Consider the following 11,505-nt stretch of genomic DNA (forward strand, 5'->3'; position numbering starts at 1 on the left):
AATATAAAATATGCCTGAGAGGAAATAGAGGTACAGCAACATACATATGCTTTGGCAGCTTCTCTACTGGGGACACCAAATGTCACTCTGCCTTTCACATGCTTTATTGTTCTTTATTTTTTACCTCTCTCCACTTACTGTATATGTCCCCCTTGGTAATTGTGAAGGACAGGTCCTGCAGAACAGCCAGTCCTCTAATTAAACACGGCTCTCTCCTCCTCCCTCTCCTCCCTCTTTCCTCCTCTCCTCTCCTCCCTCTCACGTCCCTGTGATGCACAGTGGCTCATTAATTACTCTGGAGTGTACAGATTAGCATGCTCCCTCTCAGTGCCATCCGGTGTAGGAACATATACGCACATACACACGTGTATACTGTACACATACTCTGTTTGCATTATTATTATTATTAACCAAAGGCTGCTGACTGAATTACACATATTTGTATTTTTCACTCTGGCCACATGGTTCTCACATTCTCGCATTTTCCCCACAAGTTTGTGTGTGTGCCTGTATTGTTTGTGTCTCTCTGATGTGAATTGTGTGCAGTCACCACTCCCTGTTCTCTTAGATCAAGACACGGGTGCAGCCGTCTCTCATCACCCAGGCTGATATTGGACAACCAGGAAGATGAAAGATTCGGCGCAAAGTGAGAACAAAGACACTGAGGGGTTCAATCAAAAACATCAGGATAAAAACATTTAAGATACAATCATGGTGTTCTTAAGGTTGTTGCTGCAATGAAATACACGGCATAGTCAAAAAGGAGTTTATAAAATTACATATAGCTTCTATTCCACTTTACAAACAATGCTTAACATTAAACCTGCTTAGCTTGATGGGAGCTATATAAAATATCAGTCTGTGTCTGCTATGTCATTTGGACCCTCGCTGTGACATAGATCAAACCGATCTTTTTGATTTTCAGTTTGTAATTGGCACACAAGTGTGATGTAACCGTCACATCATCTCGAAGTGAAGGTGATGATCATCCAAAATGAGTCTTCACAGTTTTCCTGTGAAGTTTATTCCGTAGGTGTCTCGCAGTCCTGTCAGTTCAGATCAGAGGCATCTCTGTGCGACTGTCTGACCTCAGCGTGTTGTGTTGCTTGTGCAGAACAAGTGCAAAGAGCAGCCAATCCCACCAGAGGAGACGAGCCCTAAGGTCTGCCGACGGACGAGCTGGACTCTGGCTGTCTCTGCTGCCTCCACTTGCATTAAGCAGATGCAGCAACGTGAGCCATCACGGTGCATGAGCTGCGGCCACGGTCCCAGCCAGGTGCAGCAAACTCTTATGCCTAGATACGTTATCTCTCTGATCGCTGAGGCTTTCCATTTACAGAGTGTGGACCTAAAACTCTGCCTTCTTTTTGTCTGACTGCAGCACAATCCAAATCTTTGACAGCAGCAGCTTCCTTCCTTAGATTGTTACTTTGTGTATTGCAGGAGAATTTGGATGTGTGACTATGTGTTTGTCCAAAGCGTACACTGACTTCCACAGTCATCATACAGAATGATCAGTCATCTGTATCCCAGTACACTAAACAGAGGTCCAGGATTGACCTTTCAAACACTTTTTTCCCCATACTTGGCCTGGAAGCTCCATGCTTGTATAATGTTATCGAGCTGATGTGAGCTGTACCAACTAACATGATAAGTAAACTCCCTCTGCAGCTTTCATATGGAAAAAGAAAACACCACATTCAATTATCCGCTCACACTGTCAACATGCTCACATCTCCCACTGAGAACAAATGCATTACTGAAGAGACACCACCCTGTGAAAATTGATATTAATTCTTCAAAAAATAAAGTGGTGTGGTAAAAAGGAATGAAAGGAAAACTCGCGGGGAGCCCAAACAACACATTACCTCAGAAGAGCTGGCTCATGTTGGGTTGTGCTCGTGCTGAGATCAGTGGAGCGTCTGGAAGTTCCTGCTGAGCGAGCTGGAAATATCGGAGCTGAGGGTTTTATTTAGCCAAATTTTACATCCTGTCAATACCTGTTGTTTAATTAACTGATAACATTCTTAATAAGGCTGGTAACATCTGTATTTACAGAGGATCAAGTTGTTTCAGGGTCCTGGTATTGTGCATGTTGTCTCACTGGAATGTCTTACGGAGACACTCAATGGAACATGAATGTTATAAGTTACAGATAAATATTCCTGCAATAACATGGCCAAATGTCTCCTGTCTATTGCTGTGGAGGTGAGGCGGAGAGAAGCAGGTAGAAATATGTGACAGAGAATGGGGGGGGGGGTGAGTGGGATCGAGGAATGATGTGGAGGTGAACAAAAAATTCAAGCGACAGGTGACAGGGTCTGTGTGACAGAGAAACTGTGAACAAAAAGATGAAAGTTTGTCTGGAAAAAAAACGGGTCCTGGCTGAATTGGTGTGTGACATCGAGCGTTGTAGTAAGAAAAAGAGTGTGTGCGTGTGTGTGTGTGTGTGTGTGAGTGTGTGTGCGTGTGCTGAGGAGAAGAGGGATGGTGCAGCGAGACAAGGGCCTCTTTGAAAGCAATTATCCTTGGAGCAGGTATCGTCAGATGGGGTGACAAGATGTGCTCGCCCTAGCCAGCACAGGAGCAGGCGATCAAATCTCTGATGTGGCTATTCACTTCGATTTCAGGGCCGTATAGATAAAATAATATCACAAAAGCAAATAAATGAATGCAGCCAGTATGAGAAGCAATGTGAGCAGGTTGTAGAGTGTGTCCATCGGTCATTCACAGGTAAAGCAAGCAGGCGGAAAGCTTTCTATCCTGCGGTCGGGACAGAAGGCAAGAAAAAGCCAAGAAAAGAAAACCCACAGAGAATAAGAGTAACAGGCAACTATAGCCTAGTAGTTGAGCGGAAGTTTTGTCTTAGGGTTTTATAACCTGTCCAAGTTCGAGTGTGGCGAAATAGCAGGAGCACAAACGGAAAAAAAAACACAATCAATTTTTTCTAGAAGATTGTTTTTGAAGGTTTTGTAGTTATAAAGAACGTCAGGCCGATGTTTCCTCTGAATGAAGTTATCACAAAGTAAATGACAAAACACACCAACAGTGAAGGAGGTGACTGGATATACCTCAACCTGTTGTTTTCTATAAGCGAGGAGACAAACCACTGTCCCTTAACAAAGCTTCAACTTCACACATCCATCTGAAGAAGTAGAATTTTATGGAATTTGCCGGCTGGATCAGCGCACTATGGCTACAGCACCTTTGTGTCATTCGTCAGTTTGCTCTTGGAATCAACTGATACACATTCAGTGAGACAACACTCTGCAACGAGGTCAGTGTGTTGTACCTTTTAAAGCTTTTCACTTCAGAAAGTGTCACAGTGAGATCGATCCATGTGTTTTTATAAAACAGGTGTTGTTAAAAGCTTATCGACCGTATATAAGGATTGAGCGCATGTCTCTACCTCCTTCCACAATCCACAAACGAGGCCAAAATATCCCAGATACGAACATCACCATCTTGGAACCAGAGTCTGCACAGTAGTGGGGGATGGAGCCACGATGTCCTGTTGAGGTCTCAGCTTTCATCACGAAGTTTCACCCTGTTTTTATAGCATCTAAACTAAATTAAAAGTACCTGAAACCCTGAAACACTTAAATAAACACCATTGTGGTGATAGAAACCATCTTTGAGAGAAATGCATTTCACGTGTGTACCTGTAGTGAATGTCCCATTCACTAATATGCAAGGCACGGATTTAATACGTATGCTGCAGCCAGCCACCAGGTGGCGATGACTTCACTTTTGGGGTGCCTTCATGTCATCCATGTTTAAATACGCGGTTTTGTCCGAAATCCCCCACTCAGTCACTATTCTCTACTCCACTATATAGTGACTACTATAGAGGACTATATAGTGAGGTCAGCGGGAAAAGCAAAAAATGTTTTCGGACACTACTAGGCAAATTTCCTCTGCGCTGGTAATTAAGTCATTGTCGCAGGATTATGACGTACAACAACAACAACAATGTTGACCGTGGAAGATTTTAAATGTTTATTTCACACTTAGTATTAAAACTTTAAGGTAGAAAAACATGTGTAATGATCATTTTTAAATGTATAAAAGGTCGGGCTGTTACCTTCTTTTCGGACATGATTTCATTCATCAAATCAAGAGGGAAGCTATCTAGCCGGCTCCAAAGCTATTCTCACTTAGTGATGAGCTGTCAATCAAGCACAGTCCGTACACGCCCACATGGTCCTAAAAGGACAATTGAATTCACCAGTGTCGCTGTAGCAAGGTGTGAGGCTAACTGTATTTAGATTGTTCTTTTGGGTTATTTAAAGCCTTGATGTTCAGATAATTCAAAAATACTGAACTGCAGTGGTTTAACGTTCACGGCTCACGTTGTTTTATTTGTTTTGTCTCCTGACTCCCGTACCGCAGAAATGAACGGGACAGAGACAGAGAAGTATGGTGTCGCAGACTGTCACCTGATGGTAAGTGCCAAAACACAGACTGGCTAACTTTAGCTAATGTTGAAGAAAATGTGTGGAGCCAAACTGACCGAGACATGATTTTCAAAAAAAAGATAGAAAATTGGAAATATGCTACCAAAGTGTTATTCACATTTAGATCATTTAATGTAAATACACTGGTTGTGATTGTTTTTAAGACTTTGAAATGGAAATTTAAAAATGACCAATAAGCTGTTAGCCGCTCACTTTCACTGTATTTCCTCTTCCTGCAATTAACTTAAAGATGTCGTTAAGTTATTGATTTTGTTTTATTGAGTAAATCTGTTTATATTGAAATGTAACAATGTGTTTTACATATTGTATCCCAACATATATTGTATCCCATGTGAATATATTCCGTATCTGGTTTTGTTTCATTTGACTTGCACACTTGAGAAAGTCTTTATCCAAAAGAGAAGAAACTTTTTCGAAAGTTGTGGCGATGAGGTGAAGCTTCACTGATGCCCACAGTAGTTATGTCTCCTATCTGTGTAAAATAATCTTTTTGACCAACAAGTACAAGAATGCGACGTGTGTCTGAATATAATAACTGCATTCCAGTTTTATAATAACAGTCGCCTTTGAAATGACGCAAATGTTTGTTGTTGAGACATCTTGTTGAATAATTCACCAGGATGGTTGTGCGTGAAAATACATCAATTCATGCACTGCAGAACAAACACAAATCAGGTCGAGCACATGGCTTACCCGTGTGGGCCAAAGTACTGATGCTAATACTAATGAATACAGTTTCACTGAGGATTCTGCTTTTCATGTTTCTTATATGCAAAATATAGGCAGTTCCACAGGAAGTATGTGATCCTTTGAGATTGACAGGATCAATATTTAAAAAGTGTCTGAATGTATCAGCATAATAAGATCAATAAGTAATTAGGTCCAGGAACATGTATCTCGGCCATGGGGTGAACACGACTATAGTAATAAATGCATGGAAAACCCTTGAATGGATTCTGATTAGGTTTCATGCATTTCTGATGAAACAGAATTAGACCAATTAATACATTTAATTTAAGTAAAAAAGATCAACCTTCATCTTATTCGTTTAACCTGTTAAATCCCTTTATGCTTGGAAGAGCTTCGTTGACCATCCACCTCAACAACCCTTTCGTCTTATTAGAAATCCTCAGCTTAAGTGAAGGAACAACATCCGCAGATGAGATGCTGCATCTTCCGCAGATCACAGAGGGCAGCCACGCTGTACCGCACATCACTGGAGCTGACGTTCGCATCCACGAGTGGATCAGAACGGCGGTGGCGGTAGGAAGAGATGGAGACAGATTGCATCGCTCCCTCTCCCAGCTCCTTATCACAACAGCCACACTTATCTACTCCCAGTGCTCTGATGTTATTAGAAGCCTGAATGAGTGGCAGGAAGAGAGACAAATAAGTAAGGGAGGGAACACTACTTGGTGAGAGCTGTGTAGATAACATTTTAGAGCCAAAGCCATAAATCAGGGAGTACGTGTTGATAGAGTGAGATAATACAATAAACCTGAGCTTCTATAAATAAGGCAGGTGCTGGACATGATTCTCAGTGTATCGTCAGTTTGGCAGCAACAACAATAGAAGGTTTGGCAAATAGGACAAGCACAGAGACACAAGTAGGTCATACTGTAAAATTCATCAGGATGCTACAGTCATGGTGATTAGCAGCATTGTGCCCTTCTTATGACCCTTGTTTCTCTCTGTCTTCTCTTCTTTAAAAGTCCATCAGTCCTTGTGGACAGAAGTTGCATATATCTTTGAACCAGACACTGTGTATAAAGATGGATGACACGTCTCCACTTTCTGCCACTGGCCAGAAATGAAGCCAAAACTATCCCAGATATGAACAACATCAGCTTTGCAGGGTCTACAGAATGGTCTCAGCTGTCAATCATGATGTTTCTATTTTGTTTATACAGAACAGACCATACTGAATCACTCTCATTGACTGAATCTCTATTTCCCAGAGGAGAGCCCCTCCTTACCACAGGACGTAGATTCATCACAGGGTTGATGTTTCAATACAAAACTCCTCCTGTCCAGATGGTGTGTTCTTGAACAAGACGCTGAGCCCCAAGTTACTCCTCATGGGCAGCCGAGGGCCTTGAATGGCAGCTCGTAATTGAATGCGTAATTAGTCTTATTATCATATACTTTTCAGTCCATACGTATAGGATGCACAGTTGATGTAGGCACCATGATTTCTACTGTAGATGGTTGTCTGCAAAGAGGCTTGCGATCACTGCTGACTCTTGCATTTGTAGCCTAACACTATTCTTAAGTAAAACACACATAGGAAGGTCTCCATGTTTGTAACAGTAGAAGTAATGATTAACACATTTGACACATTTCTAAGATGCCTGCTGTATCTCTGAGGTGCCTGAGACTCCCACATTGTTTGGGTGATGAGGTCTTCTGTACAGTTCTTCTCTAGTAGCAGCAAACCCCAGGGGGGGGAGACATCCTACCTTTATAGCATGTCTTCCCTCCTATATACATACTCTCAAGGAAAAAGCTGTATAGAAACCAAAATGTGTGTCAATTCATTTTTTTCTTCTTCAGAGCTTAATTGCTTTGAAAGATGCAGTTCTGTATGATTCTGCCACTGACTGTCAGTCCAGCAGAGGATTGTTCTCTGGAAGAAAAAAAACAAATTCTTAGATTTCCATAATTAAATCATAACTGCAGCAGCGACAGTCACATCTTCTCTCTCTTTTGAGTTATTTTCCTCTGAGGGATTCAAATAAGCTAAATTGCAGCGTATGAATGTGGCTCCTTTAACTTTTAAGTGTGTCTTTCTGTGTGAGAATGTGGACAGAAGGACACTACATCCCTGTTGCAGATGGAAATTAAATTAATCCTGTGTTTTTTTAAGTGGAGAAATAATAAAGTCAAACAACAATGGCACTGCACAGCAGCTGCCAGGCCAAATTGGAGTTTTGTATGTGTGTATTAAACACACGTGCACCTGGGGATGATGTGTGACTTGAATTGCTATATTCCAGTTGATGCCAATGGCTTGTCAGTCACGATCAAAGAGGTACACAACAGGGTAGTGTGTTCATTTTTCTTGCTGTCAGGTTGTTAACAAAGTGGGATGGGGTTGTAACAATGGAGATTTCATCAATCCAACAAAAACATCGTCCACTTTACTACATCTCATTTATTCCAACAAAACGTTGTCACGCAAAGGACACAATTTAGTGTGTCCTGGGGGGTTTGTGTTTTTATCCCTGTGAAGGTCATGTAGTAAATGAAAACAAAGAAAAACCTCCTAGAGGTGAGAGCATTTTGCTGGTGTTCACGTTTTCAAAGGGGTTACGCAGAGTAACATGAAGTAGAACGAGACCAACATGTAGCATCATCGAACGAGAATATTCTGAAAATGTCTCCTCAGCTACTCACGTCTGTAATTTGATGTCATTGAGGAAGTTGTGCATCGTCACAGCAGCAGGTTCTCACCGTGATGCTTTGATTCGGCCTGAGTTTATAACCTTAATACTTTATTGGTGCATTGAGAATGTCTGGTCACATTCATTTGAGTTTACTCGTTCCTTTACAAGATAGTTCTTGATTTAATGGATATTAATTTAGGAAACACTTCCACTGTTCCTGTGACTCAGCTCGGTATGCAGCTCCTTTAACACCCACTTAATATCCCACTATGTCTTGTGGTGTCCATTAAAACGTTTGTGTGCTGGGATGGAGCAATAAAGATCTATTGTCTGAATTTAGAGGTGCTCAGAGTCATTTGTTTTTGGACAGAGCAATTGAGCTGGTTAGGTTCTGAGGTAAATATAAAATGTGTTTTTGTGGAAGAACATGTTTATGCTCCTTGAATCAAGGTATTGAAATGTATTATTATGATAAAGATTATTTTAGGATTTGTAATTTTAATATTATTGAAAAATTTTCAGACTATATTCAGCCACAGTTTTGTTGGGACAATCCAGTCACACAGCCTCAGATTTTTATTGAGTTTGTTGTATACTATGTTTACATTATGGTGCGTGAAATCAAACAAAATTTTTTTGATTGGTCGAGAATCAATTGTTTTATGATTGAAACCTGAGTCACTGAGCAAAAACAAGTGACTTAATTTCCAGTGAAACCTGGAATGGAAACTGTCAGCTTCATAAATCTTAGTTTGAAAAGTGCTGACTTTACTTCCTGTTTGATACAAATATACCACCTTTTATCTACATGTTTGTTTTATTTGACTGATATTGATATGAGAAAGCTTGAAGGAGAAAGCGTGTGTGTGAGTGTGTGAGCGTGTGAGTGCGTGTGTGTGTGTGTGTGTGTGTGTGTGTGTGTGTGTGTGTGTGTGTGTGTGTGTGTTGTCTACCTGAGACAGTTATAATGACTGTCATAAGCAGTAGGTCTTCATAGGACCTGGCAGCTAGTTAATCCGCTGTTATACTCCCAAGGGGATTTATGAGCAGCTTTTAGTGTGTGGTTTAGTGCTGGTTGTTTTTATATGCACTGACTTATTTTCTATAATGCATAGTAATGACTGAAAAGTGTTTCTAAGTGTGCATTAATTCATCATCTTCATATCCTTTATGCTGTGGCCATTAACATTACCTGTTTACATTTCCTTACATTGTTCAACTTGCCCTTCAAATTTCTGTAAAAAACCGAGGAGAACAGATGCAAGATTCAAAAACTAACCCCAAAGAAACTGGGCACAAGCGCTAGTAAAGACAAATAAGTGTATTGAGTATTGTCTCTGTGATCTTTGGTGTATACAACACTGAGTTGAAATGTGAGGAGTAAATTAATGAGCAGTGTAGCAAGCAGCAGCCTCAACAACAGAGCTGAGCTGACATTTAGCTGTGCTAGTGTTGTCCAATCAGCTGATGGTTTACCAATACTTTGCTTTCATTTGTCTCCCTCAGGGTTAACGAGTCATGACGGTGGCTTAGTAAAGGGAAGTGAATAGCAAATAGTTCATATACTGCGGCTGCATCTGTTTGCATCTGGACAATCATCAAACACTTAGTTATATAGACGTAAAGACACAGAAAAATGGGCACGTGTTTGTATGGCGATATCATTTATAGGAGTGAGCACTTCTACTTCTCGTTGAACATTATAAAGCTGAAGATTCATCTTCATTAGTGTTGTGATTAGGAAATATAGACCTGGGGGTGTTATTGGTAATATTGATGCAGCTCTCATGTCCTTCACTTTGTCTCTTTCAAATCTGGAGACTTGCCCCTTTCATCTTCTCTGCTAAACTATTTCTGTTGCTTATGTTTCATATCTATGTAAAAACCCAAATCACATTGAATCCAGCAGACATCAGACCAGAGAGGCCGCAGCTCTGGGTTTTACAGGAAGAGCTCTGTTGTTTATTTCCTGCTGTTGATGTGTTGCAGGAGGCTAAAGGCCTCACATCTTACTGTCTGTGGTGGTGGTGGTGATGGTGGTGATGGTGGTGGTGGTGGTGGTGGTGGTGGTGGTGGTGGTCAGGGGGATCAGGAGGAATAGAAAACATGCTGTGTTGGAACCATTTTGGAATGATTACCCATGGGCTAATGTGCCATGACTACGTGCTCATGTGTTCTCTCACTGACTCACACACAAATGTTGACCCGGAAGAATCGTTCAACATTTTACAATATGTGACTAATTGTCTTCTTGTAAGAAAATATGCCATCTTACATCATCTAATTTCTTTAATTGGTACAAAACCTTAAGTGTAAATTCAACAAATCACAGGCTCACCTGTATCTTCCTGTAAAAGCTACAGAAGTACAATAAAATTCAAAGCAGCACAGAGTCAACACTTCATCCAACTTGAGAAATGAAAATGGAAATATTCCAGTGTTTTATTGTGATGATTTTGAAAAAAAGAGTCAGAAATACAATGTAAATCAGTTATTATATTCATTATTTGGTGCTATTTGTATATTAATTAAGAGCTCCTTAAATTTACCGCTAAACCGCTTCTATTTCCGTCTCTGGATTTCCTTTTATAAATTGAATTTCTCAGGTCAGATTGTCCATTGTGAAAAGCAGGAGATTCTGGTCATTGGCACAGACGGACAGGGACACTGTGAAAAAGTAACAATAACCCTGTGAGTTCTCAAACCAGCCAAGTAACAAATTGTCTTTTGGGCTCACAGGGTCCCCATGGAGATGAATAGAACAGATCAAATTTGATGCAGATGTTTTTCAATGGTCTGACAAGTGCACTTGTCTGTTATTGAGGTAAGGAGAATCGCACACATGGATGCACACATGCATGTACAAACACAACGATTCACATAATGGGTAACTATGGTCACTGGTTGTACTGTACATAGAGATGTGTTTCTCTCCCCCTCACCAGGCTGCCTCACAATCTATAAACACTTTTTTAATATGAGCACACTCTTGCTTTGTTTGTGCGACCCTGCCCAATTTCCCATTCATATTTGACAACTCTTCATGCTTAAATGATAAGGGCAGAAGTGGCTGCCAGCGAGCTGTGGCTCCAGTTCAGCAGCTCAACTGAAGCTGCCTGCAGTGAACGCTCCTCCGCCACATTCTGCCCCTCAGTGCTACAGCAAACACTTTATATTCTCCAGGGGTTTGCTTCGTCACATAATCTTTACCCTGAGAATTTCATTTTTAACAGAGACAAAGTATACCCCCCAAAATATAGAGAAACTTATGTGCCATAGCACTGAAGGGTAGAACATGTTTTTCTATCACATTTGCTGGTACATGAATTTCCCATCAAGGCACTTATTTCAGCAAAATGAGCATTTTGCTGAGTTTTCTTACAGTTCACGTATGTCAGTAAGGGGCAGGTATATGTTAAATGTATGTTCTGATTGGACGGGACAGATCATCTATCAATGGATGTATTGGTAAATACCATTGGACCCAAACCTGTACACATAGGAGTGTATATTTGAGAGTTTAATGTTGTTTTATCTGTCTACATGTGGAACTAAAACTAGCTGATGGATTTGATCCTCTGAATCCAAAGTGAATTTTTTTATTTGCAATTCAATAATCTGTATATACATCTTTGGAACAT

Source organism: Hippoglossus stenolepis, chromosome 7 (assembly GCF_022539355.2).
Source record: "Hippoglossus stenolepis isolate QCI-W04-F060 chromosome 7, HSTE1.2, whole genome shotgun sequence".
Taxonomy (NCBI): Eukaryota; Metazoa; Chordata; class Actinopteri; order Pleuronectiformes; family Pleuronectidae; genus Hippoglossus; species Hippoglossus stenolepis.